Source organism: Balearica regulorum, chromosome 9, assembly GCF_011004875.1.
Source record: "Balearica regulorum gibbericeps isolate bBalReg1 chromosome 9, bBalReg1.pri, whole genome shotgun sequence".
In the NCBI taxonomy this organism is placed as follows: domain Eukaryota; kingdom Metazoa; phylum Chordata; class Aves; order Gruiformes; family Gruidae; genus Balearica; species Balearica regulorum.
The window spans coordinates 5981378-5991138 of record NC_046192.1 but is presented as its reverse complement, the minus strand read 5'-3'; the positions used below and the strand labels follow the sequence as shown (position 1 = coordinate 5991138).

At 44.8% G+C, this 9761-nt stretch overlaps 1 long non-coding RNA gene across 1 annotated transcript in view; it reads left to right on the top strand.

The window, feature by feature from the left end:
• The first annotated feature begins 497 nt into the window (after positions 1 to 497).
• Positions 498 to 9761, top strand: part of LOC142602900 (uncharacterized) — a 45136-nt gene continuing 35872 nt past the window's right edge. The window contains exons 1-5 of the long non-coding RNA XR_012836726.1: positions 498 to 1469; positions 1589 to 1721; positions 2456 to 2650; positions 9008 to 9077; positions 9240 to 9458. This is a non-coding gene — a long non-coding RNA (uncharacterized LOC142602900). The remainder of the gene's footprint in view (positions 1470 to 1588; positions 1722 to 2455; positions 2651 to 9007; positions 9078 to 9239; positions 9459 to 9761) is intronic.

Sequence of the window (9761 nt, the reverse complement as noted above, 5' to 3'; positions counted from 1 at the left end):
TACCCTGCGCTAATGGGACCTGGCTCTTCACTAAGTCCTCAAGACCAAATGTACTGTCCTTTTGCAGGGACGCACGTTGCAAATTCTGCTCTGTCCTTAGCGCCTCTGTGCATGTCACTGATCCCACCAGTGTGCAAAGCACCTGCTGCTTTATGTGATTTCAGATGCTGAATGCATCATCTTGTTCTTTTTTCCTGACAATGGAGCTTTTTCACGTGCATTTTTTTGCTAGTATCGAGGACTTTGCTGTATTGCCCCTGCCACACTGACCTCCCCTTCAGACTATGCACGCATCCCTGGGTGGCAACCAGTGAAGCTCTGCTGATTCCCTGTGCTTGCCCTTGGGGCCAACCTTCTCCTTGCAGTGTTAGGCTGTGCCAGCCACCCCAAGGCACTGCCGGTCCGTTGCACCGGACCGTACCACAGACAGCAGTGCCATGGTCCTGGTTCTTCAGCTGTAGGTCCTGGCTCTTGGGAAGAGTGTCAGTGTAGGGCTGGTGCTGCTGACATTCTTCCAGTTTAGGAGCTATATCAGTATCCATTGCACACAGGGTTGTGCAGTGGAGACATGGTGGTTTATTCTTGATCTAAATCAGAGACTAAACAGTGAGAAAAATATTTGCTCTACTTGAGAACAGAGATCATCCACTGTTCTGGTCCCCTTGCTTTCTTCCTTGATTTCCCACAGATGCCCTTCAAGTCTTCACTTTTCAGTTTCATTCACCTCCCCCCTGCCTTCCCATGTCCCCAGGCACCTGGATTTTCTCTTTTTGAAGGGCTGCTCTGGCTCTGTGCTGGGGAGGAAGCTTCAGAAGCCAGCTGAAGGAAACAGCAGGAGTTTGGGCAACAGAGGCCACAAACAAAGCAATGTGTGGAGCCTTGGGATGGTCCTGGTGAAGCTTTTACTGCTAGAGTGTGCTTGGTTGGGGTGCCATGGGGGGCTGAGAGCATGTCTGAGCTCCTTGGTGCTGCTATGAGGCCTTGCTGAGTGGCACCCAGGAACACCAACATGGACCAGGAAGCTATTGGAGCTTGCTCCTGCCCACCATAGGGCACATACCTTGGGGCATTGGAGCATCCCACCAGGGCTGCCTGCAGCCTTCAGGGTGAGCCAGAACTGGGATGAAATGTCCCATCACCGAAATCGGTGGCTCTGCAGAGCCGTTTGTTATGGAGTTGCTCCATCTCGTGGCTGCAGGGGAAATGAGAAACACGGCTTCAGCCCTGCGATGCCTATCTGTGGCCGGTCACCCGGAGGAACCGCTTATTCTGTAGCTCAGACAGCTTATCCCACAACTTGCTTCTACCAGCAGAGCACTGGACTGCTTCTCTTCACCACCCTCTGTGTTTGCTCCACCGTCCACACTGTGGACAGCCCAGGAGTGATGAGAAAACAGAGAGCCAAAAGCTCTGATGGTGATGGGCGGAGAGGGACAAAGCACAGAAAGAGCTGAAATGGAGCTTTTTGGGTAAGTGACCATAAGTACTGCCTGTGGGTTGCTGGTGAGGCCGAAGGGCTAGGGCGAGAAAGCTGCTGTGCCAGTAGAGAGGTCTGACCCCAGGTGATGGCCTTCTCACCGACGTTTAGTATCCTCTGGAAGTACCCGACGGCTTGAGGGAGGCACCAGCAAACCTTGGCTGTGCACCAGGGCCAAGAGAGTCCCAGCTGAGAATGATCCTTTCAACGCTGGAGGAGCTGAATCTGCTGCTTGAGAGAGGAGGTGAGGTGATTTCTCTCTTTGAGCCCTGTTATGTTTAGTTTTGAAGTGATCTAGTATCTGTCGAGAGACATGTCTCAGTTTCCACAGAGAAACCAGCTGGGGATGCTCCCGTGGGATTGCTGAGGCCAGGTCAGCAGGGTGGGTATTTTCTGTGTCAGTGCTCTGAGGCTGGGGAGATGCAAATAAACTCAAAGGAAAATAAAACTCTTTTTCCCAAATCTGCTACATTTTGATCTAAGGCCCAGGCAATTCAGGCATTCCTTCCCCTACATCCTTGTTCTGCTAACTCTTGAGCTGCAGCACCAGTGGCAACAACTTGGTGATCTGCCTCTTGCGTGGAAGCCTTTGCACTTTTAGTTATTCTCTGGCTCCACAGAGCAGGATTCAAGCAGCATTCACGCACCCTGGCTGAGGGCCCTACGTACCACAACACAGTGTGTGCCTCTTTCCAGCCTAATGCCTGAGTCATTTTGATACTTTTAAGGTATTTTTTATATTATTTTTCCTACTCAAACCATTAGCTACACTGGTCTTCAACTCATTACCTTTGAAAGAGTTGAGACAGCATTTTCGTAAAACAACTATTTCCCAACAGATCATACAAACCTCCAAACCATAAGACAGCCTCCCCCCTCCCAGCGTGATGAGACAGGCACTTCAGCTGTAATTTTGCAAGGTGGGAAAAAAATCACTTACTGAAGATGATCAAAGAGATTTCCTTTTATTTTTCACAGTGCTGAAGTGCATGTATGACTCTAGGAAAGTAACTGCATAACTGGCCCTCCTTTCCAAAAGGCGCTCGTACATTTTTCAAGCCAACTGGGCTGCTCGTACGGCCGAGGAACAGCGTCCTTCTGGGGTGCACCCCGTGGTGACTGGGAGAGTCTCGATCAGACCCTGCATGGCTCCATTGCTTCTTAACAGGAAAGGTCAGTTTTCCTTGCCTCCTTTCTGGGGCTCGTGTAATGGCACAGCGTGTTTCTGAGAAATTGTTAAGTGTAGTTACGGCAGCCCTCATGGCAGGGAGAGAAGTTCATTTGATGTCATAATGAGAAAATAATGAACTGAAGAACAACCTAAGAGTCATTTTAGGCAAGAGAAAAAGTGCATCTAATATGGCATCCTGTCTTTGACTGAAGCCAGCAGTGGATGTTTAGGGCAAAAGCATAAGAAACTGTGTTCCTGTTGCTGATAGTGCTTCTGGCAATAAGCAGTTTAGAAAATAAGGAAAGCTTGATCATAAAGGCTCCATTAGTTAGGTTCCAAACTTTCCTATTTTGCAGACAATTCTAGCATCTTTATGCTGAAAATACCAAAATGTTTAATCCATGTATCTGTAGTATTCTAGGGAACCAGCTGGATATTGATGAACTGTATTACCTAACAATTGCTGCTTCAGGAACGTTGCTTAAAAAAACCACAAACAAATTGTATGATACTACAACTTAAATTTTCCAGTGTCTAGTAGGGGTAGTTTGTTTGTTAGAGTTGCTTAACAGAAAAAGTAGGTAGATTGCCAGCTGAATCATGGTTTCTGGTCTTCCTAAGGTAGCAGAAATTGAAAGAAAGCAAACCTCCAAGTTTAGATAATGAGCATTAAGAGATTAATTAGTTAGAAATGCAGTGACAGCAGTCAGAATTTGGCAATGCTACTTTTCCCTGAATTTATATTGATAATATATTCCTTGAAGGAAATATTTTTGCAAAATGATGTATTTCCAAAAGACTTATTGGGGGGTGGGGGGAGGTGAAGGAGGAAACTTTAAAAATTATTTAATTAAAATTCACTTTGCTTTCTCTGTGCTCTGCTCTTGTACTTCATTATGTAAACTGTGTGTACCATTGTTATGCCAAACATCAACTCATGGTCTACTATAATGTTAACAGGCCAGCATATGTTTATTATATCGTAACATACTGGTAAGATTTAACTTTGCTGTCACCAGAGGTGGAGTGAACAGAGGATTTGGCTGTTAATGAAAATCCCTCTCCTTGTTGTATGCGTAGCTGGACATGTCAGTTTGGTGCTTCACTAACCTTAGAAGATGTTTATCAACTATTAGCTCTGCTGAGCATTGTGCTGATGAGGTGTCACATTCGCTGTGCCTAACCACACCATTTTTAGGTGGTGTCTGTCTACGCAAGGACCTCACAATGCACCATGACGTTGCCTGCTTGACACTGTTGAGCTTGGGGCTTTCCATCCTCTCCTAAATGCAACTGTTCTGGTGTCATCCTGGTGCTGTAAGTAGGGTGTGTTATCTTTTCCATTTTACATGTGGGGAATCAAGGCAGCGATAAACAAAAGGACTTTCCAAAGGTGATCCAAGATACCTGCAATGGAGTGCGGTTTCCCAAATCCGGATACCTCCTTCCCAATGCCAATACACTATTTTTAGCCTGTTCCTTCCTGGGGTCCATCTCCCTGTCTGCAGCCCAGGAGAAACAGCATTGCATCAATCACGTCTGGATGTTCACACCCTTACTAGATGTCCTACGTTCTTCAGAAATAATTTGTATGTCTGCCCTTTCCTATTCAGAATTAACTATTCTCAGTTGGTAAGTGTTGAAACTGTGTTGAAACTATGGAGTAACATGCAAAAATAAGTGATCAAGAATATGACAACATCTATTTCATGTCATTATTTTCCATATATATATGTGATCACTTAATTCATTTGAATCTTTCAGTCTTTCTATTTAATTTCAATAACATTTTAGTGAGACTGTGTATATGTGATCATAGCATAGCATCTCTGCAGTTATACTCTGTGCAGGTTTCAACAAGGATTACGAGAAGAATATCTTTCTCTCCCTCCTTTTTTCTGTAGCTGAACTCAGGAAGTGTTGGCCTTCAAGCAGATCTTGCACTGTTGTGTGTAGATGGTGTGGTGTTTGTGCAGAAGCGCTTACCATTTAGTCACCTAAATTATGGAAATTTGCTGAGTACTCATAATTAATTATTTCTTTTTCCATTATTATTCCTTTTAAGACAATACAGCTTAGAGAAAGAATCTGCTTCTAAATATTTCATTTCTTTGGCCAAGTGTCTCTTGTGCATTTAGCAGAAGGCTTTCTTCTTTTCAAGCCTTGCCTTGCCAGCACAAATTTTCTCACAGCAGGGACAGGTGCTGAAACACCAGTTTGGTTACGATAAAGCCCATTGCAGTGCTGCTGATGGTTTTTAGCATGGTGTTAAGCAGTAGTGTTAAGCATTTTCTTCCTATGTGAAATGTGTGTGCGGCATCCCACGCGTCTCCAAATCTTAGAAAATAGTTTGCACATTCTTATTTCCTTTTCACATATTTGTAATTTGCTTACCTTTGATGCAGTATTTTTAAAGTGGTTTGTGTTCGTTTTTTGTTTTTTTTCCTGAGACACTGATATTTATAGCTTAGGTTGCTAACAGCGAGAAGTTTATGCAGAAGGAAGTCCATTCCCTCATTCCTTTCATGTTCAGATGAAAGAGAGAGGAAGACTTCTGATAGCTTTGCGTCCCTTCTCATTGTTACCATTTGGCATTAGGTACCTTTGCAAGAGCTAGCTTCTGAGCTGCTCTCTCTTCTCAGAAGAGTTACTGTGCAATACCTACATTTGGGTGCAGGAAGGGAACTCTGAATTTCCAGCTCTATTTTTAACACCAATCCCTTTAAAAGCCATTAACTAATAAAATAGACTATTTCAGTTGGAAGGGACCTACATTGATCATCTAGTCCCACTGCCTGACCAATTCAGGGCTGACCAAGTTAAAGCATGTTGCTAAGGGCATTGTCCAAATGCTTCTTAAACACTGACAGGCTTGGGGCATCGACCACCTCTCTAGGAAGCCTGTTCCAGTGCTTGACCACCCTCTCAGTAAAGAAATGCTTTCTAATACCCAGTGTCTAAACATTCCCTGGCACAGCTTTGAACCATTCCCACGTGTCCCATCACTGGATCCCAGGAAGAAGAGCTCAGCACCTCCCTCTCCACATCCCCTCCTCAGGGAGCTGCAGAGAGCAACGAGGTCACCCCTCAGCCTCCTTTTCTCCAAAGTAGACAAATCCAAAGTCCTTAGCAGCTTCTCATAGGACATTCCTCCCAGCCTTCTCACTAGCTTTGTTGCCCTCCTCTGGATGCATTCAAGGACCTTCACATCCTTCTTAACTTGCAGTGCCTAGAAATGCACACAGTACTCCAAGTGGGGCTGCACCATGCTGAATACACCAGGATAATCACCTCTCTTGACCAGCTGGTTAGGCTGTTTGATGCACCCCAGAATGCGGTTTACTCTCTTGGGTGCTGATGACCCCTCGTAGACATCTTCCCGTTGCCTGGCATCGAGGTGGATGGAAGGAGAGCTCCTCATGGGATGGAGCAGACAGGGGCTTTTCTGCAGGACAGTCGGGACAGGAGCCAGGGACCCTGGTGCACATGTTGGCTGGGACTTTACAAGTCAGTTTGAGCAGTGGTCGCTGGCTTGTTCCTGTCCTGCAGGCTGGCACCAGTGCTTGTTGTAAACCAAAACAGCAGACCAAGATGCCTGGAGAAGCTGGTCAACCAGCAGCCCTATGATTCAACAGTGTGAATAATCCCCTCAGTGTCGGTTTACCTATCAAATGCAGAATGTGTGAGGTTTAGTGTTTGTGGAGCAAAACATACAGAATAGTTTTGTTCTCATGTTGTCCTTAGAAAAGCATTTGTTGAACCACATTCAGAACGTGACTGACAGACTTGAAAGTATGTTCAGAGAAGCACTTCACAAGTGGCACATTTAATCTTCTGAGCCCCTCATGCTGCAGAGTCTGGGGAGAGAATGGCTCAAACGTTGTCTTAAGAAATAACCTATAAAATAACCTGATTTAAGGGAAGCAGTTCTTCCTAATACCCGTTGTTTTGCATCTTTGTATTGTTCTGTTGAATCCCACTAAGTTCTTGGCATTGAGACAGGAAGAAATGCAATTTAATAGAATGTGGGTTGGTTCTTTTGGTGTGTGGGTTTTGTTTTTTTTTTTTGCTTTTGTGTGTGCGTGTGCGCGTTTTTACGTTGTGGAAGTGGTGGGTTTTGGTCACGTTTGCAAGTAAAGGCTTTTTGTGTTATTAATTATGCTGATATCTCCATTATGCTTTCTTGCACCCCTAATTGTTCAGTAAGGCCAAATTTAGGGTAATTTTTTAGTCTTTTTTCTCTCCAAGACAGAATCCTTAGAGCTACAGGTGGCCAACACAGACAGAAGTGATGGAGCCTTTGCTTGCCATCTGTCTGCACGCACTCGTGGAGAGAGACAGGGTGCGAGGGGAAAGACGGAGGAAAGGGGTTTGATGGCATTTTTACTTTTTACAGGGATTCAGCTGAAATTGTGAGGGGTTTTTTAGCCCTTCTGTGCTTTCTTTACATTTTTCCATCTGTCCTCACTGCAGGTGTGTGCAGGGTGTTCCTGTCCTGCAGAACTAGGGCAGGGAGAGGTTCATGCTAACTGTGCCCTAAGATAGCCTTTGCATTTATATGTAACTATATGCTATAGTAGGTATGCATAGGTAGATACGTAGTCCCTGTAGCAAGGGGCCCACATGGCACCACAACCTGGGTTTCAACCAACCAAGGGGAGAGCCCCGGCTCCTGCCCTCTCCTTCATGCTACAACCCCACTTCCTCCTCTTTCCACTGGCCACCTCTGGCTTTCTTCAGAGGGTTGGTATGTGGGGGCTGAGGCTGCAGTGCTCTATGCCTTTTCTCTTTTTCTTTTTTTTTTTTTTTTGTCTCTGTGCCTTCAGCGAAAGGTTTAAAGGGCTTTTAGCGGATAGCACTTGCTGTGAGTTTAAAAATGTCTGTCTTCCTGCCTGAAAATGGAGCTTATTTAACTGCTAATTTTGTACCATGATATGCGTACACTTCAGACTTCTCACACTTATTAATTCTTAGTGAAATTAAATTCATATGAATAAATACAACACTGATGAAGTTGTTACACGCATTTATCAGGCCACATCCTTTTCCTGTTGTTTTCCTGGTAAGCAGTTCTAAAGTCAAGTATTTAAACATTTTAGCATAAAATTTCTCTGGTCTTGAGCATTTCTTTCTAAATAACCACAACCACTGAAGCAAAACTAACTAGGGCTATAGCATTGATGCTGATTAACCAGTCAGGCTTGTGATATGAATTAAGGTGGAGGGGGAGAAAGTGTTAGCATATCTTTTTCTTTAACTACCAGATTTATTTTCTTTTAAATATTCCTACCATAGTTCAGGTTTTGCAGCATTGAGGCTTGGTTCATGCTTTGCAGTGTTGACACGTGGTTCTGCGTAAATTGTTCCAGGATATTCTATCTTCCATTCCATCTGTATCTCAAACTTGTGAAAAGTTAGATCAAATTCAAGATCAAGATGAGTCCAGGTTTCTAAAACTGCAGTTTAATAGCATATACATAGCCTGCCACATTTCAGCACAATCTCTTCCTGGAACTACAACTAGTGGTTTAAAATTTGTTCCTCCTGAGTAGGAAAAAAAAGTAATGATCCTAAAGTAACTATTTATTGTACCTTCTTTCTTCTTCTTTTAACCTGACTTCCTTTATCAAACTAAGAAATACTGACCGTTTCTGTGTAGGGGGAACTCTTGCTTCTGATTCTGGATTGAGGAGATGGTACATGTTTGGAGGACAACCCACGCATGCTAATTTAATTGTAATTCCCCCACAAACAAATGGATGCACTATTTAATTGTGGCTTCCTGCTGTTCTGCTCAAGAGCACCTTCCGCACCAATGTCCAAATGACCCCTGGTTAAGTGAGCTGCTACTCAGCAGGACAGATTTACAGCCTGGTCCTAACAACACATAAGCAACAGGCTAGGAAAAAAAAAAAAAGAGGTACGTGATGCCGTTGTAAAGCCATTTGTATTTGTTGACTTGATGCTAGTTACACCATGACACTTCTTCTCGCACATACTGGAACCACAGAGTAAATGTGAGTGCTGGGTTTTATTTTGCATTCAGATGAGGGTTTGTTTTTTTTCACAGCCAAGTCGTTCATTGCTGTGCACGGGCATGGAGGAAGCACAGCTTGCCTTTAGCCCCGCTCCAGCTTGCAGGGGGTCCAAGGGCCAATTGCTGCCCAACAGAAGGGCAGGAAAACCAGGCAGGCCCCAAGCGCTGCCTCTGCAGGAGCTTAAATATTGCCACCTTGTGCCTTCCTCCTGGCGGGCCGTGCTCAGAGATGGACGATCTCCTTTTCAGAAATCTCTGCCTGTGTTAAAGGGCTGTGTTTTAAGATGTTTTCATTACTTAGAGGTGTTTCATTTCATTTCAGATAGGTCTGTCTCTTATACCAAGGTACAGGAAACACCTAGGCTGCATCATGCTGCTGAAGACAAACTTGGGTAAGTGATTGAGAAGGGTCTGGATGCTGTACAGCGAACCTCCCAGCAAGAAGGAAACCCAGGCAGGGTTTTCATGTTTGTGGTGTTTTCGTGTTGCACACGAGTCATTTCATTACTTGCAGTTCTTCACTTTTTACTTAGCGCCATGTTCTCCACCCCCAGGCGTACACAAGATCTTCAGGTCTCCCACCTCACAGAAGTGAGAAGAAAAGTGACTCAATCCCACGCCTTTTTAATGTACAGGAAAAAGCAGCGTTTTCTCACTGCTGTGGGAAATCTGGGGCAGATTCTCTGAAGAGTCCCAGCCGTGGCTTTCTAGCAAGCATCAAGCCTTGGGAAAGAGCGTTGTGGAAAGGCGACTCCCTGAATGGGCAACACAAGGTAGAAGAAAGCAGAAGATATCTGTGGAGCAGGAGGAGGGGGATGGGTGCTTGGGGTGACTGCCACAGGTGCTGGAGAGATGACTGTCCTTTTCCTTGGCCCAGGGGATAACTTCCTCCCTTAGGTGGAGGTTAGAGGACAAGCAAAGTGGGAAAGTTTGGTAAGAACCTTATTGAATTTAAGCAACCGAGCCACAAACCAGTTTTGAGACTGAAACGTAAGGTTAAAGAGTCAAATTTTAGGTGCCAGGCTCAGGAATGGAAGAGGGTTTGCATTTCAGCCAAGGCCATGCTCAGAGACAGA